This window comes from Triticum aestivum, chromosome 4B, assembly GCF_018294505.1.
Source record: "Triticum aestivum cultivar Chinese Spring chromosome 4B, IWGSC CS RefSeq v2.1, whole genome shotgun sequence".
Taxonomy (NCBI): domain Eukaryota; kingdom Viridiplantae; phylum Streptophyta; class Magnoliopsida; order Poales; family Poaceae; genus Triticum; species Triticum aestivum.
Window position 1 is genome coordinate 104,821,098 of NC_057804.1, and position 26,588 is coordinate 104,847,685.

The 26,588-nt window shown below is 51.4% G+C and overlaps 1 pseudogene; it reads left to right on the forward strand.

Moving 5' to 3' along the window:
• The first annotated feature begins 15,262 nt into the window (after positions 1 to 15,262).
• On the forward strand, positions 15,263 to 16,902 carry LOC123090004 (zinc finger MYM-type protein 1-like; annotated as a pseudogene).
• The last annotated feature ends 9,686 nt before the right edge of the window (positions 16,903 to 26,588 follow it).

Genomic DNA, 26,588 nt, shown 5'->3' on the forward strand with positions numbered 1-26,588 from the left:
TTTTGGTCTAAAGTTTGAAAGTACCTCGATGTTCCAGAGCAGAGTCTTGGCGGAGTTTGTTGCAGAATGGACCTCGATGCCTGACGAAGAGGTCAGGAAACCACTCTCCACGGCGAGGAAACAAGTGGCAACTGGATCATGTACTTTGATGGGGCCTTTTCGCTGCAAGGCGCCGATGCTGGTGTGCTGCTTGTCACACCCACCGGAGAGCACCTCAAGTACTTCATCCAAATGCACTTTCCCTAGGAGATGTCAACCAACAACAACACCAAGTACGAGGGTTTGCTTGCCGGTCTCAGGATCGCGGCGGACCTCGGAGTCAAAAAGCTCATCGTCAGGGGCGACTCGCAACTAGTCGTCAGGTAGGTCAACAAAGATTATCAAAGCCCGTTGATGGAAGCTTACATAGATGAGGTGAGGAAGCTGGAGAAGCGCTTTGACGGTATACAAGCAGAGCATGTCCCTCGGACGGAGAACGACATCGCCGACTACCTGTCAAAGCGCGCTGCCCTCAAGCTACCTGTGGAACTAGGTACTTTTGTGCTTCAGTTAACTCAACCATCCATTGAGCCGTCAACCGGGCAGAACAAGCGGAGGAAGCTAGGCTCCGGCAAGTACTTCCCCACCGAGCTCCCCGGAGCCGCCGGCGAAGATATTGCCGTGGATGCCAGTTCTGCCGCGAGACAACCGACTCTGGCAGGACCCCAGGTCATGGCTGTAGAGATGGCCGCTCCCATGGCAGAAGAGATGCATTTGGTCCTTGTCGTCGAGCCACAGGCTCCGGCATGGGCGCAGCACACCATCTGATTCCTCCAAAAAGGAGAGCTTCCTGAGGAGCAGGAAGAGGCAGAAAGAGTAGCCCGCCGGTCTGCTCTGTACCAATTCGTTGATAACGTATTGTACAGAAAAAGACCGAATGGGGTGAAATTGAAGTGCATCTCCCGTGAGGAAGGGCTGAAGCTGTTGGAAGAGATACATGGAGGCATATGTGGCTCCCACATAGGGTCGAGGGCCCTTGCCAGCAAGGCTTTCCGGCAAGGTTTCTTCTGGCCCACCGCCCTCCAGGATGCGACAACACTAGTAAGCAAGTGTGAAGCGTGCCAGTTCCATTCGAAGAGGCTTCATCAACCAGCTCAAGCCCTTCAAACTATCCCTCTCTCCTGACCCTTCTTGGTCTGAGGGCTCGACATATTGGGCCCTTTCCCCCGTGCTGTCGAGGGCTTTGAGTACTTGTACGTCGCAATCAACAAGTTCACAAAGTGGCCAGAGGTGGAAGCAGTGAGGAAGGTGACGGCGCAGTCAGCCATCAAGTTCTTCAAGGGACTAGTGTGCCGTTTTGGGGTACCCAACATGATCATCACCGACAATGGCACACAGTTCACAAGCCACGCCTTCATGCAATACATTGAGGATCTCGATAGCAGGGTCTGTTTTGCCTCCTTGGCACATCCACAGAGCAACGGCCAAGCGGAGAGAGCAAATGTTGAAGTCCTGTGAGGCTTAAGAACGAAGACTTTTGACAGGCTGCGCAAAAGTGGAAGACGCTAGATTGATGAGTTGTCGGCGGTTCTTTGGTCAATTAGAACGATGCCAAATCGAGCCACCGGCCAGACACCCCTTGCTCTGGTCTACGGGGCAGAAGAAGTTCTCCCCACGGAACTCATATACGGGTCACCTCGAGTGCTCGCTTATGATGAACTTGAGCAAGAGCGATTGTGGCAAGATGCCACAATGCTCCTTGAGGAAGATCGTCTCCGGACGGCTGTGAGAGCAGAACGCTACCAGCAAGCCTTGCACCGCTACCATAGCCGCAAGGTTCGTGCCCGGAGCTTTGAGGAAGGCGACCTTGTTCTTTGGCACGTTCAGTCGGCCAAGAATTCCAACAAGTTGACGCCAAAGTGGGAGGGGCCTTATCAGGTAACACGAGTCACCAGGCCTGGTGCAGTCCGGCTGGAGACCGAAAATGCTATTCTAGTGAGCAACTCCTGGAACATCGAGCATCTCCGCAAGTTTTACCCATAAGGCGCGGCTGCCGGGCCTCCCGGCAAGCCACCCTTTTGTACAAGCCTTGTCGGCAAGGCATGTAACCCTTTGTACAAAGCCAGGCGCAGACCCTAATCATAAACAAACGAAGCGCTGGCGCCCTAAGTTATAGCATGCATGCTAGGTCAAGTCTCCTCCTCTGTTAGGGTTGATAGTGCTTGGCAGCGGCTAACCCCTAGCTTAGAGGCCGAGTGTGCATCTCTCTGTTTCTTCCCTGTCCTTTTTGGTTCGCAGGACGCGTAAGTATTTCTGCCGAGCCGTTTGGAAGAAGGGAACGGACCGGTGCCCCGACCCAGGCAAGCCAAGGTTGCCGGGGGATGCAAATGCAAGGATCCATCCACGGCAAGCCAAGGGTGCCGAGGGTTGCAGGTCCAGATAAGTCTTTTATCCTCTATCATGCATTTCGTTATGAACTGGGGTATGTGAAACCGCATTTTATATCCAAGCGACCGTGCTCCCCTCTTTCCGAACCCAAGGATTATCTCCTGGGTCCGAAGTTGGTCGTAGTCGCGGCAGCAAGAGGATAGAACATGGAGCCCAAACTCATCTCATCCCTGCCTCCGCCAAGAGCATGAGAGAGGTCGAGCAAGATGGGGGAACAGCAAGGCCTGTTGCCGGGCGAAAAAAATTTACTTTAGATGGTAACAAGGATTTGATCCTTGCCGTGGGTTTCACCCATGAACAAAAATCCCGGCAAACATCCTTTTTCATTAAAAACATCCAGTACAGGTACAGTTCATACGGAATGAAAAACATGAGCAAGGGGATTACAAGTTCTAAATCTAACAAAGGCCCGAAGGCTTACAGGACTAAAAAGAGATAAGGTGCTCGTAATCCCTCTCTTGTCCCTCTCCTTAGGAAATGGAACAAGAAGGCAAAAGGGCAAAAGGGGCGCCTAGGCGAAGTACGAGCAGCAGAAGGCACTAGGAGAACATCCCGGTGGACACCCCGAAGGGAGGCTGGTGATGATGATGATGGTAGAAGAGCTGGAAGATGAGGCGGCAGGACCGTCAATACGCTACGAAGGCATCGGTGCCCGCGTACTCCGACTTGACGGCCTTGGCGCCCGCCCTCTTCCTCTTCCACAGCCTCCCGACGCCAGCCGCCCAAGGAGGCGACCTCGAGAAATTCAAGGAGCCGACGACACGGATGATGGGGTCGCCGGTGCCGCCCAAAACGGCGCCCGACACCTAGTCGGACCCGTCATCCTGCCGCCCGCTACCCTTGTCATCGCTGCCACTGTCCTCCTCATCACCCTCGCTTGAGGAGGAATCTTCATCGTCGGAGGAGCTCTCCACGCAGCACCTTACGTGAGTCTCGAAGTGCCCGAAGATCTTGACAGAGAGGAGGCCACTCTCCATTAATTTGAAATGGAGAGTGAGCCCCTCCATCAAGCTATGGACGCGGGCGAAGGTCTTCCACCCTCAATAGAGGTACATGATGTTAGGGGCGGGGAACTCAACATCGGCCCATATGCCGATGTTCCCACAACCCCTCATATGCAACCGCAACGCCTGCGGTGGGTCCAGCTCCATCTCCCGCACAAACGGAGTCGGGAGGCGAAGACGATGGCGCGGCGGCTAGCGTAGCCTGATGAAGAACTTGCAAGGGTTGTCCCCGACATGGCCCTCCACCGGAGGAGGGGCCACTGGTGGAGGCGAAGCCGATCTGCCGCCCCGTCCTCCTCTCCCTCGAGTGCCACGGTGGCCTCGACCTCGCCCCCTCCCCTCCCTCTAACCGGCGGCTCCGCCACCACGAGCTCTTGGGGAGGAGCGACGCGTTGTCAAGCCGAGACCCTCGCCGCCACCGATGAAGCATCGCCACGCCCCCTCGCCATGACGAAAGGAAGGAGGAAGCAGGAATGGGGAGACGCAGATGGCGAAGGGTTGAGAGGTACCGTTCCTCCCACTCCCCTCTTTATAAAGGGGCGGTGCGAGGCTCGGCCGCCCCCACTCGGCCAATCCGGCCCGTTGAAGTGACAGCGAGCGGGGCCATCTGCCGCCCTCCCCGCTCCATTGAAGGCACGTGGGAATTGACCCACACACACGCACGACTTCCCACATCCCGCGCACCTGTCATTCGCCCTGCATTTGCATGCAGCAAACATGGCGCAAGGGATAGGTGCAGTGGGACGCTTGGAGCGACGGTTCCCAAGCGAGGGCAGTAAATGAGCAGCGGCCCTGCGGTCTCAAAGAGACACGCAAGCCGCCTCTTTACTGTCCACCACGGGATGATGCCAGCATGCTTCCGTCATGCGCGTGCACGACCCCCACGTCGCGCATTCAACGTAGGTCATGGGGAAGCGCAGCGGACGGGGGAATTACCACGGTAAAAATCCGCCCCAACTGCCCGCGCACCGTTCTGGGCCTGGCCCAACAACGTGCTGCGCTTATGTGTGGCCCAGGCCCGGGGGCTCCTGTCGGTGTACAAAAGTAGGGGCTCTACTTTTGACGCCTTTACCTGTGCACGGGCACTTAGAGCCACCCGCCATGGCCACACGTAACAGGGTAGGAAAGAGAAGCCGGAGAAAAGCCGAAGGCACAAGACAAACAAAGCAACGACAAGGACTGAGGGAGTCCTGGACTAGGGGGTGTCCGGATAGCCGAACTATCATCATCGGCCGGACTCCAAGACTATGAAGATACAAGATTGAAGACTTTGTCCCGTGTCCGGATGGGACTTTCCTTGGCGTGGAAGGCAAGCTTGGCGATACGGATATGTAGATCTCCTACCATTGTAACCGACTCTATGTAACCCTAGCCCTCTCCGGTGTCTATATAAACCGGATGGCTTTAGTCTGTAGGACGAACAACAATCATACCATAGGCTAGCTTCTAGGGTTTAGCCTCCTTGATCTCGTGGTAGATCCACTCTTGTAACACACATCATCAATATTAATCAAGCAGGACGTAGGGTTTTACCTCCATCAAGAGGGCCCGAACCTGGGTAAAACATCGTGTCCCTTGTCTCCTGTTACCATCCGCCTAGACGCACAGTTCGGGACCCCCTATCCGAGATCCGCCGGTTTTGACACCGACATTGGTGCTTTCATTGAGAGTTCCTCTATGTCGTCACCAATAGGCTCGATGGCTTCTTCGATCATCATCAACGATGCAGTCCAGGGTGAGACCTTCCTCCCAGGACAGATCTTCGTATTCGGCGGCTTCGCACTGCGGGCCAATTCGCTTGGCCATCTGGAGCAGATCAAAAGCTACGCCCCTGGCCGTCAGGTCAGATTTGGAAGTTTGAACTTCACGGCTGACATCCGCGGGGACTTGATCTTGGATGGATTCGAGCCACAGCCAAGCGCGCCGCACTGTCACGACGGGCATGATTTAGCTCTGCAGCCGGACAGTACCCTGGAGGCCGCACTCGAGTCCGCTCCGATCTTCAATTCGGAGTCGGCTGCGCAGATCGAGGACGGATGGCTAGACACCGCCTCGGGGGCTGCAACCTCTACGGCGATAGAGCCGAACACTGACCTTGTCCCTCACAAAGCTCGTGACTCCAAGGTGCTGGACTCCTTGCCGGACTCCGAACCTCCCGCGCCCCCTCCGATCGGATCTGATTGGGTGCCGATCATGCAGTTCACCGCAACGGACATCTTTCAACACTCAGCTTTCGGCGACATCTTGAGTTCGCTAAAGTATCTCTCGTTATCAGGAGAGCCCTGGCCGGACTGCGGTCAGGATGGTTGGGATGCGGATGACGAAGAAATTCAAAGCCCACCCACCACCCACTTGGTAGCCACTGTCGACGATCTAACCGACATGCTAGACTACGACTCCGAAGACATCGACGGTATGGACGACGATGCCGGAGACGACCAAGAACCAGCGCCCACCGGGCACTGGAAAGCCACCTCATCATATGACATATACATGGTGGATATCCCAAAGGATGGGAATGGTGAAGGAACAGCGGAGGATGACCCCTCCAAGAAACAGCCTAAGCGCCAGCGTCAGCGGCGCCGCTCTAAATCCCGCCACAGCAAGAATGAAGATTCCGGCACCGAAGATAATAATACACCGGACAGTACCGAAGACAACCCACTCCAGCAAGATCCAGCACAGGAGGACGGAGACGCCAGCCCTCATGAGAGAGCGGCAGAAGAAGATGTAGAGGATTATATGCCTCCCTCCGGAGACGAGGCAAGCCTCAACGACGATGAATTCGTCGTGCATGAGGATCCCGTCGAACAAGAGCATTTTAAACGCAGGCTTATGGCCACGGCGAACAGCCTCAAGAAAAAGCAGCAACAGCTTAGAGCTGATCAAGATCTGCTAGCCGACAGATGGACTGAAGTCCTCGCGGCCGAAGAGCATGAGCTCGAACGCCCCTCCAAAAGCTACCCTAAACGCAAGCTGCTCCCCCGATTAGATGAGGAGGCGTATGAACCCGCATCACCAGGAGACAATACGGCTGACCGACCACCCCGTGGTCGCGACAGAGAGGCCTCTAGGCCCTTCACTAGACCCGTACCCTGGCATCGCTCGAAAAGCACAAGGCCATAGGGGAACACTCCGGACTTGCGAGATATATTGGAGGATAGGGCAAGACAATCAAGATCGATCTATGGATCGCGTGGGCGCCCCATGATATGTGATGACAACCATCGCGCCGGACACAGTAAGTCCGGCCGGGCCGAACAAAATAGACAAAGCTCTTTCGAGCTCCGTCGTGATATCGCCCAGTATAGAGGCGCCGCACACCCACTATGCTTCACAGACAAAGTAATGGATCATCAAATCCCCGAAGGGTTTAAACTCGTGAATATTGAATCTTACGATGGCACAACAGACCCCGCGGTTTGGATCGAAGACTATCTCCTTCACATCCACATGGCTCGCGGTGACGATCTTCACGCCATCAAATATCTCCCCCTCAAGCTTAAAGGACCAGCCCGGCATTGGCTTAACAGCTTGCCAGCAGAGTCAATTGGGAGTTGGGAAGACCTGGAAGCCGCATTCCTTGATAACTTCCAAGGCACATATGTGCGGGCACCAGACGCTGATGACCTAAGCCACATAATTCAGCAGCCAGACGAATCGGCCAGACAATTCTGGACACGGTTCTTAACCAAGAAAAATCAAATCGTTGACTGTCCGGATGCGGAGGCCCTTGCAGCCTTCAAGCACAATATCCGCGACGAGTGGCTTGCCCGGCACCTGGGACAGGAAAGGCCGAAATCCATGGCAGCCCTCACACCACTCATGACCCGCTTCTGCACGGGTGAGGACAGCTGGCTAGCACGCAGCAACAACCTCAGCAAAAATTCTGGCAGTCCGGATATCAAGGACCGTAATGGCAGGTCGCGTCGTAACAAAAACAAACGCCGCATTAACGGCGACAATAGTGAGGATACGGCAGTCAATGCCGGATTTAGAGGCTCTAAACCCGGTCAGCGGAAAAAGCCATTCAAAAGAACTACTCCGGGTCCGTCCAATTTGGACCGAATACTCGACTGCCTGTGCCAGATACACGGCACCCCCGAAAAGCCAGCTAACCACACCAACAGGGACTATTGGGTATTCAAGCAGGCAGGCAAGTTAATTGCCGAAAACAATGACAAGGGGCTGCATAGCGATGACGAGGAAGAGATCCGACCGCCGAACAATAGAGGACAGAAGGGTTTCCCCCCACAGGTGCGGACGGTGAACATGATATACGCAACGCACATACCCAAAAGGGAGCGGAAGCGTGCACTCAGGGATGTATACGCGATGGAGCCAGTTGCCCCGAAGTTCAATCCATGGTCCTCCTGCCCGATCACTTTTGACCAAAGGGACCACCCCACCAGCATCTGCCACGGCGGATTCGCCGCATTGGTCTTAGACCCAATCGTCGATGGATTTCACCTCACCAGAGTCCTGATGGACGGCGGCAGCAGCCTGAACCTGCTTTATCAGGATACAGTGCGCAAAATGGGCATAGACCCCTCAAGGATTAAACCTACCAAGATGACCTTTAAAGGCGTCATACCAGGTGTAGAAGCCAATTGTACAGGCTCAGTTACACTGGAAGTGGTCTTCGGATCCCTGGATAACTTCCGAAGCGAGGAGTTAATCTTCGACATAGTTCCGGTCCGCAGCGGCTATCATGCCCTGCTCGGACGTACCGCATTTGCAAAGTTCAACGTGGTGCCGCACTACGCATACCTCAAGCTCAAGATGCCAGGCCCTCGAGGAGTCATCACGGTCAACGAAACACTGAACGTTCTCTCCGCACGGAGGAACATACAGCGGCTCTCGCGGCAGAAGTACAATGCAACCTCTTAAGGCAATTCTCAAGTCCGGCCGCTAAGCGTGCCCGGAGTAACCTACAACAAGACCACCTGGCACGTTCCGAGCACGCGTAGCAGTGCGTCCCCAACCCCAGCCCCTGTAAAACATTAAGACAGGTCCTTCACGTACACCATTACACTCTGAAGATACCATGGGCATGGGGAGAGGGGCGCGACCACGATAGGCCCAGACGTGGCTCAACCACACCAGGGGCTCTCAAGTGTGTCGTTCTTTTTTTTCTTTTTCCTTTTTATTTTTACCCACAGGACTCCATTCGTCAGAGGCCCTGTCCGGTAGTAGACCTGCCGAACTCAGATGCAACAGCCAGGGAAGAAGAAAGGCTACAACGAATATCCAGGTGGTCTCCATTACGAGCATTAAATCTGTTTTATGCACCATTCCGCAGCCTACCCCTGGAGGGGGACATGTTTAACAGTCCCATCCCTTGCTTATCGCACCATTTGTATCGTTCTGCACTTACAGCAGTTTTTCTTGAATAAGTAATGCAACACCTTTTTGCTTCCAATTGCATTTCTCTTTTATACATATGTTCATTTGTGACATGTCGCATCCGTACGTTTTGGTACGGCTAAATACACTAGGGGCTTATGTTTCCCGCATCATGGTGTGATAAGTCCGAACACTTTCACAAGTGCAGCACCCCGAACTTATAGCATTATATGCATCAGCTCCGAATCATGTCTTGGGTCAATAGTTGGGTTTGCCCGGCTCCCATGTTTTGGTACCTTACATTCCGTTGTATCGGCTAAGGTAGCACTGGGAGAACCACTACGATTGCGCCCCAGTTGAGCTGGGTTAACGCCTCAGTGGAGAAAGCTAAAACTGACCATCATGATGAGGCGAGAGCTGGTCGCTGTTCGAGAGGTTTTTTGCGAGTCCCTAAAGACTTATGCCGCTTAGAGCGAGGAGCCGGTTTTTGTCCGGCCCAGGCGTGGATAGCGCCCCAAATTCGGCCTTTCAAAGACAAGGGGCTTCGCCGAAATTTAAAATTATAGAATTCTATGGCTAAGTGAGAGTGTTCAAGCATTATAAGTCCGGTTGCCTTGTTCGTTGTGTTGAGCGCCTCCCTAGATGGACCCAAATATGGGAACAAGAGTGCTCAAATTTATCCCGAACACCCCAGCACTCGTGGCATGGGGGCTGAAGCCGACGACTTGCCATCTCTCAGATTTGATAAAGCCGCACAGAAGGTAATATTTTAAATTAAAATGCGTTGCTTAGTGCAAATGAACTAAGTTTTCAGCGCACAGGATAACAAAATGCGAGTCTACTCAAATATTACATCTTTGGAGCACTCACCTGCAATAGTGCGGGCGCCCTTCAGCACACTCTTATAATACATCTCGGGCATGCGGTGCTCCTTGCCCTGCGGCGGCGGGTCCGTCACGAGTTTCTGGGCATCCAGCTTGCCCCAGTGCACCTTTGCGCGAGCAAGGGCCCGACGGGCACCCTCAATACAAGCGGAGTGCTTGATGACTTCAACCCACGGGCACGCATCCACCAGCCGCCGGACCAGGCCGAAGTAGCTCCCGGGCATGGCCTCCTTAGCCCACAGCCGAACTGTGAGGCCCTTCATGGCCTGTTCGGCCACCTTGTGGAGCTCGACCAGCTGCTTCAGCTGGTCGCTAAGGGGCACCGGATGTCCGGCCTCAGCATACTGAGACCAGAAGACCTTCTCCGTCGAGCTCCCCTCCTCGGCCCGGTAGAATGCGGCGGCTTCGGATACGCTGCGAGGAAGATCTGCGAACATTCTTGGAGAGCTCCGAATTCGGGTAAGTAACAGGTAATTAACACTCACATGCTTACTTTGCATGAAAAATGCCTTACCCGCCGCTATTTTCTTCAATTCCTCGATTTCTTGGAGGGCCTTGTAGGCTTCGGCCTTAGCGGCGTTGGCACTCTCAAGAGCCGTTGCAAGCTCAGACTCTCGAGTCTTTGAGTCACGCTCCAGGCTCTCATGTTTTTTCACGAGATCCTGGAGCTCTTGCTGTACCTCCGCCACCCGCGCCTCCTGCTTCTCTCGCTCGGTGCGCTCCGCGAACGCATTGCGTTCGGCCACGGCCACCGCCTCTTTCAGGGTCGCCACCTCGTTAGTGGCCCCTGCAATAACCACGTTATCCTTGTCATTCTTTTTGCAACCAAAATCCTTTTCTGTAAGGTACAATTTTAATAAGGTTTTACTCACCTTCCTTGTCCTCGAGCTGCTTCTTGGCACGGCCGAGCTCGTTCTCGGACCGCTCGAGGCTTTCCTTCAAAGTATTGACCTCCGCAGTCAGTGCGGCAGAGGTCAGCAGCGCAGCCTGCAATCCCATATTGACATATTTTTTATGACTCTTGCGTATATCTTCTTAAGATCCTCAGTCCGGCTTTTCTTTCCGAACACCGAACCGAGCATCAGGGGCTACTGTCTATGCGGTACTATTTTACATATATCAAAATTCTTACCTCAAAGCCTGTTAGAAGGCTGCTGCAGGCTTCGGTCAGCCCGCTCTTGGCGAGCTGCACCTTCTGAATCACCGCACTCATAACAGTGCGGTGTTCCTCAGGCGCCATTAAGTGCCTCCAGCAAGCTATCCGGCGCCTCCGGTTGGACGGAGGCTGCCGGCGTCATGGTCTTGCCCTTCTTACGAAGGGGCCGCCCGCCGGACTCCGGAGCCACTATGGGATCCGGAGCCGAGTCCGATGCAAAGTCCGGGAGGTTGTCCTGCGACACCTCCGGGGCCTCCTCCTCCTGGCGGGTCCCTTCCCGGGATCCCACCTCGGCATCGTCCATGTCACGGGGGGTGGAGGCGGTCGGAAGAGAATCCATATCCGACGCACCTAAGGACCCGCTCGACGAAGCGGGAAGATCATCCTTGGGCGGACTGCAGGGTTGTATGCGGCATTAGAAAGACATTGTGTGGCAAAAAATAAAAACCATAAAGTTATTCGGGAGTCTGGATACTCACGATCTCGCCAAGGGCTTGGCCCTTGGAGGCCAGTCCTCGTCGTCGTCACTAGCGTTGGCAGAGCAGTCAGGGGGAAGAGTTTTTCCCTTCTTGGACCCTTCGGCCTCCCTCGTTGGGGAGGCCTTCCTTTTCTTCTCTCCCCCCTCTGGGGAAGAGGCTTTCTTCTTCTCCTCCTCACCTTGGTGAGAGGAGTCGGCCTCGGAGTCATCATCCGATAGCACCTGAAAACGGGAACTCTTCCGAGTCCCCGTGGCCTTCTTCTTGGCCTTCTTCTCCGGCACCACGTGGGGTGCCGGAGCCAGCAGCCCCGTTAGGCGGGCGTCCGCTGGGTCCTCTGGCAACGGGGCCGGACAGATAGTCTGTTCGGCCTTCGCCAGCCAGTCCTGTCAAAGGTAAAGGGAGTTTAGATCCCGCATAGAGTCAAACTATGGAAAATGAGCATTCCATAAAGGACAAAATCACTTACCTCGTCAGCCGGACGCTGCGAGCTGAATCCGCAATCTTCGGTAGCGGATGCAGGAGCCTCGGCGCCCTTGAACAGCACCTTCCAGACATCTTCGTACGTAGTGTCAAAGAGCCCGCTCAGAGTCTGGTGCTGCGCCGGATCGAACTCCCACATGTTGAAACCCCGTCGTTGGCACGGGAGAATCCGGCGGATGAGCATGACCTGGACTACGTTGACAAGCTTGAGCTTCTTGTCCACCAGCTTTTGGATACAGGATTGGAGTCCGGTCAGCTCCTCTGAATCACCCCAGATCCGGCCACTCTCTTTCCAGGAAGTGAGCCGTGTAGGGATGCCGGATCTGAATTCGGGGGCCGCTGCCCATTCAGGGTCATGCGGCTCGGTGATGTAGAACCACCCCGATTGCCACCCCTTAATGGTTTCCACGAAAGTGCCCTCCAGCCAAGTAACGTGGGACATCCTGCCCACCATGGCGCCTACGCACTCCGCTTGGCTGCCCTTCACAACCTTCGGCTTGACGCTGAAGGTCCTGAGCCACAAACCAAAGTGGGCCTGGATGCAGAGGAAGGCCTCGCACACGACGATAAACGCCGAGATATTGAGGATGAAATTCGGGGCCAGATCATGGAAATCCAGGCCGTAGTAAAACATGAGCCCCCAGACAAAGGGATGAAGTGGGAAGCCCACTCCACGGAGGAAATGGGGAAGAAATACTACCCTCTCATGGGGCCTGGGGGTGGGGATGAGCTCTCCCTCGTCGGGGAGCCGGTGCGCGATGTTGCTGGACAAATATCCGGCGTTGCGCAGCTTCTGGATCTGCCCCTCCGTGACGGAGGAGGCCATCCACTTGCCTCCCGCTCCGGACATGGTTGGAGAAGGTTGAGGTGAGAAGTGCGGACTTGGGCGCTGGAGCTCGAGTTCGCGGAGTTGGATAAGCCAAGGAGGAAGAAGGCGCAGGTAAAAGGGTTGGATCTTTATCCCCTTATATGGGCGGACACAAACATGCGTCCCCACCGGCCTGATAAAACTCGCTTATCCCCCAAGCGCCGCAATCAACGGTGTGGTTGGGTTACCCACGTCCGTATTGATGGGAATCCCGGAATAAGGGGAACACGATCTCTACTTCGACAAGACGTGCCAAGGAAACCGCTTCGCTAAACGCGCTAAGGTGGTACAATAAAAACGATTCTAGTAAAGGCTTGGTAGTGGTGTGATGTCACGCCGCAAAATACGTCAGCAGATTGAAGTTGTGTAATATTATTCTCTCTATGGTGGTGCATGGAATTTATTTTTGTAGAGCCGGACACTATCCTGGTGTTCACAATCTTCTATAAATTATCCGGAGGAAGAACCCGCCTTGCAATGCCGAAGACAACATGCGCGCCGGACTCGTCGTCATTGAAGCCTGGTTCAGGGGCTACTGAGGGAGTCCTAGACTAGGGGGTGTCCGGATAGCCAAACTATCATCATCGGCCGGACTCCAAGACTATGAAGATACAAGGTTGAAGACTTCGTCCCGTGTCCGGATGGGACTTTCCTTGGCGTGGAAGGCAAGCTTGGCGATACGGATATGTAGATCTCCTACCATTGTAACCGACTCTGTGTAACCCTAGCCCTCTCTGGTGTCTATATAAACCGGATGGCTTTAGTCCATAGGACGAACAACAATCATACCATAGGCTAGCTTCTAGGGTTTAGCCTCCTTGATCTCATGGTAGATCCACTCTTGTAACACACATCATCAATATTAATCAAGCAGGACGTAGGGTTTTACCTCCATCAAGAGGGCCCGAACCTGGGTAAAACATCGTGTCCCTTGTCTCCTGTTACCATCCGCCTAGACGCACAGTTCGGGACCCCCTACCCGAGATCCGCCGGTTTTGACACCGACAAGGACCAAGGCCACAAAGTGCAGATGGGCGAAGCAGGTTTCCCCGGCAAGACCCTTGCCGGGGGCAGCCTCCGCAGCCCTGGCAAGCCCCTTGCCAGGGCAGCTCACCCACACCAGTGGAGCAGGCCACCCTCGAGCCACGGTCTCCAACAGCCATGTTGGACCAGGGCTCCGGAGGCACCTCCATGGTGGCATGCAGATCTTTGTGAAGACATAGAATGCTCAAGATCAGATAAGGATTGGAAAGCAACAATCCTCACCAAGATCTTTACCGAAGGAATCCACAAGACCCCCGGCAAGACCCTTGCCGGGGACGCCAGCGCGCCATGGCAAGACCCTTGTCGGGCCACCCAACAAGACCCTTGCCAGAGGCGACAACAGGGCCACTGCCAGGCTCGCACCAACCAACTCCCCGCCATTGTTCGCATGCAACTGCCAGCCCAACCAGCTGGGCAGGCACCTGTGTGGCAACATGCAGCTTCCAGGCCAACTCAGCACGCACCTGCGTGGCGGCATGGAGATCTCCGTGGAGGCTCCACCACCGCGCCACCTCAGCTGCCTGCCTGCCCACATGGCACCACATGCATCGCTGGCCAGGGCACGTGTCGAAGCGAGGAGGAGCGGCGATAGACGGGACGGGCCTCGCTCCCGTCCCCGATAAAGCGAGGGACACCTAAGCCTCGCATTAAATGCACTTTGTCTTGTAATACCAGCGATAAGCTCACAGTGCTGTGGCACTTTCCACCTCATGTGTGCCACTGTGGCAGCCCCTTTCGCCTATAAAAGGAGGCCCATGGCACACTGAAGAAGGATTCGGCTCTTTCGAACCTCGCAGCACCTAGAGCTAGTTCAGGAGCTCAAGAACACTAAATACATCCACCAAAGCAGGATCGTAGGGTTTTACGCATCTTTGCGGCCCGAACCTGGGTAAATCCCCTTTGTGTTGTCTGCTAGTCCCGCTCTTCTCACGATCCCACGCCCCGCAACCGTAGTAGGGATTCCAATGATCCCATAGGTGTCGTTTCCCACCGACATTCTCATTATATTAGATGATCTTCTGTACTTAATCTAATATTTTAATTAGCTTTGCGCTAATTTTAAAAGTGAATTGTTCCTTTTAATTTCAGCAGGGTCATGTCCAGTATAGGTAGAAAGTATCCATCCGGAAGTCATAAAAGAAAGAAGAAGAAGGAGGCAGATGAGGAGAAAGAAGCATTGAGCGGATCTCTTTTTAAATATTATAAGAACGATACGAGCACGCCAAGTAATCCAGACGAGTTGGCAATAGTTCTTGCGGGTGACTGGACTGATGGAAATCCGGAAGATGATGGTCATACTCTTACAGGAGGCGATGCCGACGTCAACATGGATGATAGCAATGTAAGTGATCATGAGCCCATGTTTAATTCAACTGCGGCAAAATCTACCAGTGTTGATGAGGAACCAATTAGTGTGGATATTTATGATGCAAGCAATTGGGGCAATCTTGATAACAAAGTGAGGGACATATTAGTGGAAAAGGGGCCTAAAAGGGAAGGATAAAACACTAAATATTCTTTGGATGAGAATTTAAGACATTTTTCATATAGCCATTACTCAAGAAAGATGAGCAATGGAGAGGTGAGTGATAGAAAATGGTTAGTTTTATCAAAACACACAAAGAAAGTGTTTTGTTTTTGCTGTAAGCTTTTCAATTCTGATAAATGCAAAAGTGCAATGGGGAATGATGGGTTTTGTGATTGGAGGCATATTAATGAGACACTAAAAAAGCAAGAAGCTAGTGTCGACCATACTACCAACATGAACTCTTGGAAAGAATTGAGATTTAGACTGAGCAAGCATGAAACAATTGACAAAGACATACAGCAACAAATCACAAAGGATAAGGAACGCATAAGGCAAGTTTTGTTAAGAATTGTTGCCATTGTGAAATTTCTTGGTAAGCGCAATTTGGCTTTTAGAGGATCCAGTGAGCAACTTCATGATGATTGAAATGGAGATTTTTTAGCTTGTGTGGAGATGGTTGCAGAGTTTGATTTTGTAATGCAAGACCATCTTAGGCATATTCAAAACAAAGATATCCATCACCATTATCTTAGCCATAAAATTCAAAACGAGTTGATTTCTCTTATGGCTGGTGACATTACAAATTATATTCTCAAGATTGTCAAAGTGGCCAAATATTTCTCTATTATCCTAGATTGTACCCCGGATGTGAGTCATCAAGAACAAATGAGTTTGTTGGTTCGATGTGTTCATATGTCTGATGGAAAAATACAAATTGTGGAGTACTTCCTTGCTTTTTTGTTGTGGAGGACACATCTGGTTTGGGAATTTTCAAGGTATTGGTTGATTCTATGAAGTCCTTCGATCTTAATATTGATGATATTAGGGGCCAAGGTTATGACAATGGACCCAACATGAAAGGAAAATACAAGGGGGTGCAAAGTCGGTTGCTTGAGGTAAATCCAAGAGCTTTGTATATGCCATGTGCTTGCCACAGTCTTAATATTACCCTTTGTGATATGGCTAAATCTTGTGGTAGAGTTGTTTATTTTTTGGAATTGTGCAATGAATATATGTATTATTCAGTGGTTCTACGAAAAGATGGAAAGTTTTTGTTAGCCATGTGACAGATTTGACTGTGAAATCTTTGAGCAATACTCGTTGGGAGAGTCATATCAAAAGTGTTAAAGCAATTATATTTCAAGCTCCTAACATAAGACCAGCTTTACTTGAGTTAAGTGAAGATAGTGGTACCAAACCAAAGGATAGGAGGATGCTAAAAATTTGTTTGATGTGCTTGGCAGCTATGAGTTCATACTTGGCATCGTCATTTGCCATGACATTCTATTAGTTGTAGATTCAGTAAGCAGGAAGCTGCAATCACCATCCATGTGCATTGAGACTGCCTTAAAGCAAATAGATGGTATGAGGACTTATTTTGACACTTATAGAGATGAAGGGTTTGATTCTAGTGTGGTCATTGCCAAAGAAATCGCAACTGAAATGGGTGTAGAACCATCATTTCCAGTAAAGTGTCATGTTTCTAGGAAGAAACAATTTGGTGAAGATGACAGTGATGAAGCGATATTGGAAGCTGAGAAGGATTTTAAAGTAAATTATTTCTTGATTATAGTTGATAAGGCGGCCACTTCACTGAAAATTAGATTTGATGAACCTGAGTCATTCAAAAAATATATGTGGATTTGTAATGAGTTCAACGGCCTTGAAGTCATTGGACCGTTCTAAACTTAAAGATAGTTGTACAAAATTTGCAAGTGCTTTCTCTTCGGGTGGTTCATCTGATGTTGATTTAAATGATCTGATTTCGGAGTTAATTTTTATGCAGTCAACTTTGCCCGATAGAACAATGTCTGCTATGGAGATTTTTGAGTTTGTGAGGGAAGCAGATTGTTATCCAAATATTGCTATTGCATACCGGATTTTCTTTACTATGCCTGTTACTATGGCATCAACTGAAAGAAGTTTTTTGAAGTTCAAATTGTTGAAGAACTACTTGAGATCTACAATGTTGCAAGAGAGGTTAAATGGCTTGGCAACTTTATGCATCGAGGAAAAATTGCTTGATGAAATACATATTGATACTATCGTTAGTGATTTTGCATCTCAGAATGTTAGGAGAAAATTTTGAAGGTAATATGTAATACATTATCTCATATGCACAATCATTTTAGATGCACTTAATTATTTTCTTTGATAAAAATTATATGTACATATGATGATTATTAATTAGGCATTTATACTAAGGGCCCCGAAGGGCCCCGGATCGTAGTTTCGCCCCGGGCCCCCAAAATCTCAGACCGGCCCTGTATGCATAGGGATTTTGTGAGCAAATAATTCATGGGAACAACAATCAACTAGCATAGGAAGGAAAAACATGCATAACTTCAAAACTTTCAACATAAAGAGAGGAAACTTGATATTATTGCAATTCGTACAAGCATAGGTCCTCCCTCATAATAATTTTCAGTAGCATCATTAATGGATTCAACAATATAACCATCACATAAAGCATTCTTTTCATGATACATAAACATTGTCATCATGCTCATCATTGATGTCCATCATTTTATTAAATTCTTCTTCTATCAATTGAGCACAATTTTCTGAACCATCATTTTCAAGAAGGATATTATAAAGATGATCTATAATATGATGCAACCTCAATTCCATTTTTTATGTAGTTTTCTTTTATAAACCAAACTAGTGATAAAACAAGAAACTAAAAGATTCAATTGCAAGATCTAAAGATATACCTTCAAGCACTCACCTCCCCTGCAATGGCGCCAGAAAAGAGCTTGATGTCTACTGCGCAACTTTATTCTTATAGACACGTGTTGGGCCTTCAAGCGCAGAATTTTGTAGGACAATAGAAATTTTCCCTCAAGTGGATGACCTAAGGTTTATCAATCCGTGAGAGGTTTAGGATGAAGATGGTCTCTCTCAAACGACCCTGCAACAAAATACAAGAAATCTCTTGTGTCCCCAACACACCAATACAATGACAAATTGTATAGGTGCACTAGTTCGGCGAAGAGATGGTGATAAAAGTGTAATATGGATGGTAGAAATATATTTTCATAATCTGAATAAATAAAAACAGCATGGTAGCAAATAGTAAACAGGCACAAAAACGATGTTGCAATGCTTAAAAATGAGGCCTAGGGTCCGTACTTTTGCTAGTGCAACCTCTCAGCAATGCTAACATAGTTGGATCATATGATTATCCCTCAAAGTGCAATAAAGAATCAATCCCGAGTTCCTATTAGCGGAGAACAAAAGATAGGAATTGTTTGTAGGTCACGAAACCACCTCAAATCTATTCTTTCCGTTCGATCTATTCAAGAGTTCATACTAAAATAACACAAATCTATTTTTTCGGTTCGATCTATCGTAGAGTTCATACTAGAATAACACCAAAGCAAATTCATATTCATAATACTCAATCCACACAAAGAACTATAAAGAGACCCCAAATTTTGCATGGAGAAAAACGTGCATCAACCCATATGCATAGATTACCCCAATATCACCGCAGTAATCCGCGATTTGAATGCCATAACACATATCAAGTGAATCAATAAGATACCTCATTGTCACCTCAAGTATTCATATTGCAAGACATATATCATGTGTTCTCATCTCTGAATATTCAATACGACAAGACAAAACTTTGGAGGGTAAAGATTTAATTCATCATAACAAGAGTATAGAGGGGAGAAACATCATATGATCCAACTATATTAACAAAGCCCATGATATAGATCACGAGAGAGAGAGAGAGAGAGAGAGATCAAACACATAGCTACTGGTACAAACCCTCAGCCCCGGGGGTGGACTACTCCCTCCTCATCGTGGTGGCCGTCGGGATGATGAAGATGGCCATCGGAGATGATTCCCCCCTCCGGCAGTTTGCCGGAACGGGGTCTAGATTGGTTTTCGCGGATACAGAGACCTTGCGGCAGAGGAACTTCTAATCTAGGTTAACCCTAATGGGTTTCGGAATATTTGTGAATTTATAGGGTAAAGAGGGGGTGCGGGAGGCCACCGAGGTGGGCACAACCCACCTGGGTGCACCAGGGGGACCTGGCACGCCCTGGTGGGTTGTGCCCCCCTCGGGGCACCCCCAGGTGCAGCTCTGGACCATTGGGTTCCTTCTGGTCCATAAAAAATCTCCATGGAGTTTTGTTGCGTTTGGACTCCGTTTGATATTGATTTCCTGGGATGTAAAAAACAAGCAAAAAAACAGCAACTGGCACTGGGCACTGGTTCAATAGGTTAGTCCCAAAAAATGATATAAAGTTGCTATAAAATGATTGTAAAACACCCAAGAATGATAAAATAACAGCATGAATACTTCATAAATTATAGATACGTTGGAGTCGTATCAGCCGCCTTGGCCTAAGTTCACACTAGCCGGAGCCGACTAGTAGTGTGCCGACGCCGAAGCCCTCTCTTTGTTCCAAGTCACAGCTCGCAGCGCGGCTGTCCGACTGGCAAGAGCCAAAGGCTAGAAACACTGTCCACACAAAACCGATTAAGGAAAACACCAACTAGGGCCAAGCCGGCTTTTCGCCTCCCTCGTACGGCTGCTCAGCAGCCGGCAGGCCGGCTTTTCACTCGATTGAGCTACGCTCTACACGGCTGAAGTAATTTGCCCGTTCTAAAAACGACCAAGTCCCTGACCCAGCCACAGACCGCAGAGCGGATGTCCGGTGGCAGGGAGGCGGCTAAATGAACGCTGCAAAGGAAAAAGCCAAAGAGAGAAAAGAGAATTCAAGCCAGAACCCAACAACACATGCAATAATGTGGGGAGTTAAAATTTATACATTGCAAAAGGCCAAAGGCCAGCATTCATCAAGTTTAAAGATACACCCCTAGTGGGTGGAATTGCGCATAACTAACATTGTTTTCAAGCATAAAGACAGAAAAAACTTGAAAAAAGATAAGCAGGCCGTCTAGGCAGATGGCCCCTCGGGCTGAGCAGATTGGTCGGCGGCAGGCGTAGCTCCGGCTGGTGGGGCTTCCGGCTGCTGGGGCTCAGCCTGGCTGTTGGTGATGGCTGACGTGGTCTCCGACAGGTTGCTAGTCGGTGCTAGGTCGGGCCGATTCCGGCTAGTCTCTCCACCATCTGGAGCGATGTAGCTGTCGTCCTTGTCCTCGATGTCCTCATCGCCCTCATTGCTGGAGGCGATCTCCTCCGCTGAGTCCTCCCCGTCCGATGGGTCCAGACTGAACCAGGAGGGAGGAACGACGGTGCCGTTATCTGCCCGCTCCGGGAAGAAGGCATCAACGTCGGCATAGTCGGCGAGAGCAGACGCCCGGATGGTGATGTTCTCGCTCTCTGGCGTCAGCTCCGATAGCGCCTCCTAGCGGAAGGTCGCCAGCTGCGACATGCGCACGCCAAGGTAACAGGCCTTGACGGACTCCAGCACCTTGGCGGTGCCAGATTGCGCGGCAGATCTCTTCCAAGTGTCGAGCCGGTTGACCACCACCTCCTGCCAGTCGGTTGTCCGACTAGGAGTCCTCAGGATCGGGCTACCCGGCCACAAGGCCTCCAAGACCTGTAACTCGGCGCGCTGAAGTCGGCGGCATAGGCGGAGCGTCGACTCAAGTCGCATCCTGACGACTGTGAGCTGCTCACCCACGGTCCGAGGCCGGTCCTGAGGAATCTCCTTGCCCTCACGCCGGCTCTCCTCGCGCTAAGCCTTGATGGCCATGGAGACGGCGACGGAGTGGCCCGGGAGGTACTCTGCACACAAGAAGACAAGGGCATTAGAAGACGGCCTCCAGCAGCAACCGGCGGCAAGAAGTCGGAATAGAAGAAAAAGGGGCATACCGTCAAGCATGTCCTCGACCACGGAGTAGCCGCCACCTAGGAGCTTCTCCCTCACGGCCCACTTAGCGCGCTCAGTCTCGAACTCGTCCCTGAGCTCCGCCTCGTCCGCCTCCAGGTTCTTTACCCGCTCCATGTGCCGCACGGCCTAGTCCGCCAGGTCCTTCTCCAGTTGGTCACGCGCGGAGGCCGCCTGGTCGCGCTCTTGCCTCATGACCTAGAGTTGGCCTTCGAGATCTGCCACGCGCTAGACAAGCTAGGTGGCGGCCGCTAAAAATAGAAAAATGAGCAAGAGACATCAACTATCTACTTCAACAAAAGCAAGAACAAGCCGCCGGAGAAGATCCGACCCGACTGCATTATCACGCTCAATACATTTTAGACATGGTGGTTCAATTACTTCCTGAGCGGAGCTGATCTGTTGAGCGCGGAGTGACTCATTTTCCTTTTGAAGATCTTCATGAGCTGATCTCAATTTCTCAAGTTCCTGCTTCCTTTGAAGATAATCATAGGAAAGCTTTTCATGAGTGGTTGAGAGCGATTCATGACGACTTTCAAGTTCCTCATACTTAACATGAGGATTTTTTATGTCTTCAATTAAGGACTGAGATCGGGTCATTTTCGCGTCCAATGGGTCATCGCTTTTGTCTAACAGTTTTTGAATATGTTCCATGGCATTCTGTTGTTTAGTTGCAATTTTAGCAAGTGTTTTGTAGCTAGGTTTAGAATTAGCATAGGTTACCTTGACACTACGTGCCATGAGTCAGTAGTTTTGATCTAATAGCTCGGGTTTGAAAGACATCGTTTTGAAAGATTCTTTGAACTCGCAGAACCATGGGTCTTGACGGGTTCGATGACCCTCATAAACATCAGAAATCCGGTCCCAGATAAGCTTCGCATTACAAAGATGCTTGACGCGCCTGAACTCGTCAATGGATAGACATGAGCATATAATATCCTTAGCCGTGATATCTAGACGAGTGTACTTCTGAATGTCATCAACATTCGCCATCTTGCATAAATCTGTGAGACCAATTTCTGTGACAGTCCACAGTTCACTATTCATGGCGAGAAGGCGCTTCTTCATCATTACTTTCCATTTGGGGTAATCTCGACCATCAAAGACAGGGCACGCAGCGGAGACTTTGATTATCCCTGCAGTCGACATAGCTAAACTCCAGGTGGTTAAACCGAATCACGCAGAACAAGGGAGCACCAGGCTCTGATACCAATTGAAAGTGCTAGTATTCGACTAGAGGGGGGGTGAATAGGCGATTTTTATGAAAGTATTCAAAACATGAGTGTTTCGAAGACAAACGATAGAAATGACCCTATTGATATGCAGCGGAAGGTAGACTACACTAGACAAGCCATAGTCAAGTATGCAATGAAGTGAAAGCACGAAGACTATAAGCAGCTAGGTAGATAGGATCAGGATGGAAGATAGTATGAAGCCAAACAGATAACAGTCTTCACACAGTGAAGTCAAACAGATAAGGCAAGTAGGCAAAGACTTCACGAAGACAAACTGTAAGTAAGGCGAGAGAGGTAGGATAGAACCAGTTGCTCACAGAGGACAAGGGGTTTGTTGGACCAGTTCCAGTTGCTGTGACAACTGTATGTCTAGTTAGGGAGGCTGAGATTTAACTCAGAAGACCGCGTCTTCACCTTATTCCCCTTGAGCTAAGAACACTTAGTCCTCGCCCAATCACTCTGGCAAGTCTTCAAGGGAGACTTCCAAACCTTCACAGTCTTTGTTCACTGGCAATCCACAATGACTCTTGGATGCTCAAAACGTGACGCCTAACTGGCTGGAGGATTCACAGTCCTCAAGTGTAATAAGTCTTCAGATCACGCAGACAGAAAGACTTCAGTGATGCCTAACACTCTTTGGCTCTGGGTGTTTTGGGCTTTGTCCTCGCAAGGATTCTCTCTCAAAGGGTTCGGAGGTGGGTTGCTCTCAAACGACAAAAGCCGTGCACTAACTCTGAGCAGCCACCAATTTATGGTGTAGGGGGTGGGCTATTTATAGCCAGGAGGTAACCCGACCTAATTTGTCCAAAATGACCCTGGGTCACTAAGGAACTGACACGTGTCCAACGGTCAGATTTTGAACACACGTGGCAGCTTGACTTTGGCTACAAGTAAAGCTGACTCATCCAGCTCTGGATAAGATTTGCTCTCATTGTCTTCGCTCAAAGGCATAGGATTTGGTTGATCATCACATCAGTCACTCTGACTTTGTTCACTTGGACCCCACTTAACAGTATGGTGGTTCCTATGACTCAACAAAGAAGAAAAGGAAACTATGAAACAACTATGTCTTTGCATTCCATAGTCTTCACATGATGTCTTCTCTTATCATAGTCTTCAATGTGAGTGTCTTCACAGACCACCATTGTCTTCAATGTCTTCACACATTTTTAGGGGTCATCTCTGGTAGGTAAACTGAATCAATATGGGACTACTACCTGTGTTATCCTGCAATTCTCACAAACACATTAGTCCCTCAACCAAGTTTGTCGTCAATACTCCAAAACCAACTAGGGGTGGCACTAGATGCACTTACATGTACATACCTGAACGGCCAACTGCGTCGCCAGCATGTTCTGCCTCGCCTTCAGAAGGGAGGTGTTCTGGGCGAGGAACTGGTCCTCCATTTCCCACACCGCCAAATTCAAGGCGGTGGGGCCGGCTCCCTCTACCCGGCCTGAGGAAATGGTGCTCGTGTCCTCAAGGCCGGTCCTCCACGAGCTCGAGGACGTGGCATCCACCTGCCGTCTTGGCTCCGACGCCGCCCACGTCACACGCCGGCGCGCAGGAGTGCGCACCACCAAGGCCTGACCCGCCATCCGATCGGCGCCGGCTGGTGGTGCCTCCGGCTGTGCGAGCTCACTGCCTCCTCGTCCGCCGGCATCCGGCTCACCCTGGATCTCCACCACCTCAGGAACGATGATGTTTGGGACCTCCGGCTCCGGCACTGACTGGTCAGCCCCGGCCGCTCCAGGCGGCGTCTGGTTCTCTGCCACCTCCACCTTCGGCATATCGAGGGCGATGGTCTTCGGGACCTCGCCGCCAGCCGAATCCACCATGCCCCTGGTGTTGGCATCGGCCTGCGCCTTGGTCGCGACCTCTGCTTACGCCTTCCTTGCCGCCTCTGCCTGTGCCTCCACCATGGCCCGGGCCTCCGCATGCGCCGCCTTCTCTGCCTACGCGTCTGCACACGCCTTCTCCGCGGCCTCCTACACCTCGCGCGCCTCCCGCTCGTTCCTCTCCTACGCCTCCCGGAGGGCAGCAGCCGACTCCGGTCATCGAGCGTCCGTAGAGCCGTCCACTAGGTCCATCAGCGAGGGGGGCGAAGCCCGCGGGGCAGCGAAGGCCGTCCTATTCAACAAGAAAGCAAAGATAAGGAAACATCCCAAGAAAGAAGGGAAGCATGAAGTCAAAAAGACGAGTGCGCTTACCCGGACATAAGCGGCATGGGCTTGGGCCCTTTCCGGGTGGAGCCACCTTTTGAGACTCTTGCCGCCTGGTGGCGTCCACCTGTCTGGCCTTCTTGGGCGGGTGGCTATCGTACCTCCCGGCCAAGCAGCGCTTGTGCCCACCTGGTGCAGCAGCCGCCCGCGGCGTGAAGGTTCCGACTCCAGTTCCCGCGCCTCCCCTAGGCGGGTGTTGCTCCTTGTCGATGATTCCTCCTCCACCGCCTCCTGAGGAGCCACCCGCTCCAGGGCCTCCTGATCCTCCGCCGCCTCCTATGGAGCCGCCCGCTATTTGGCCGCCTGATTCTCCACTGCCTCCTGCACAGCCGCCTGCCTCTGGGCCGCCATCTCCTCCACAGCCTCCTCCAGCGACCTCCTCGTTGCCGCCTTCCTCCATGGCGGCCGCCCCCAGCTCGGGATCATTGACTTCGCTGTCCTCACGGTCCGACATCCACTCGTGACCAGGACTCTGCACACCTTGGCCTATGAAGTGTTTCCGCAAAAGCTGACATCCGGCATCTCCTTCATTGACATCCGGCATGGATCCCGGCGGCCGCTCATCTCGCTGATGAGGTGCGGCCAGGGTTGAAGCGGCAACACCCGGCACATGATGAAGCCGGCCAGTAGGTCGGCCGGCTGGAGTCCCTCCCGGCTTGTCATCTCCTCCAGCCAAATGAGGATGCTAATGATGTAGGCCGGCAGGGGGTGCTTGGGAGGCTGCTACTGCCAGTTGTCGTGTGACCTAGCAGGCGGCCCGGGCGCATAGGCTGGCAGGTTGATGTAGTCTATGTTCCGGAGATTCCGGACGTAGAAGTACGACCTCTGCCAAAGCTTGGCCGACTCGTGCAGAGGAATCAGCGGGAAGCGTGTGCCGCGTCCCGAGTGCCTCACGGCCACGCACGCCCCGCATGGGGCCGGACCGTCCTTCGCCGCCGTACCGAGCTTGAGGTAGAAGAATCTACCCTAGAGCTCGATAGTCAGCGAAACACCGAGGTACCCCTCACAGTAGGCGACGAAGGCGGATATGCACACCACCGTGTTGGGGGTGAGGTGGTGCGGCTGCAGTCGGTAAAAGTGTAGAAACTCCCGGAAGAAGCCCGACACAGAAGACAACATACCCATCGGGCTCTGGCCGCGGCGAGATCTCCGGCACGGGAGGGAGGCGCACGCCCACGTTGTCAGAGCGAGGCAGCCTCTGCGTCACGTGGAGGAAATCGACATGATCATCGTGGATGATGGACCCCAGCCACCTGCTTTTCGCCATGGCATGGTGAAAGGGCATGTAGCCGCTAAGTGTGGTTTTGGTAATTAAATGACAATCTCTATGGACTAATGTTTTCAGTAAGATATATTTGAAGGTTTTGTCCATGGATACTGCCTCAAGGATATTGGACGGAATCAAGGATGAAGTCCATATATATGAAGATAGTGCCTCAAGGATATTGGACGGAATCAAGGATGAAGTCCATATATATATATATATGAAGATAGTGCCTCAAGGATATTGGACAGAATCAAGGATGAAGTCCATATATATGAAGATATATTTTCCCTATGCTTTGGTACTAAATGACAATTCCTATGGAGCATCAAGTGCATTGAATCTTATATGAAGATATGTTCCATAGTGATGCTTGAAGTGCATTGGGCTGTTTTGTGAAGTCTGCCATCAAAGCATCCGAAGAAGTCCTCATGGTATCCTTCTCTGGATACCCCGTGCACACGGGCTTGTACCATGCGCACGGGGTCGAGTGTCAACTCTCTGGATACCCCATGCTTACTTGGCCTAGGTGTTGGCTCTCGAGATCCCATATCCAGTAAGGTTTCAAGTTGGTCTTTGGGTACTTCTATTGAAGCCATCAAGATTTGTTTCAATGCCTAATCTAATTATGTTCATGATGGAGTGCATTGGAGGATCTCAAAGATTGATATATTTGGGCTTCTGAGGATCAAGGCTTGAGAGAGTAATCAAAGAGAAGAATTCAAGTTATGGTCTCAAGACAAGATCATGGTGAGATCATGTGTTGGGTTTTGGTTGATCAAGTCTTGAAGCAAGCAACTAGAGTGACGAATTCAGTATGCCTCTCAAGAGATTGTGA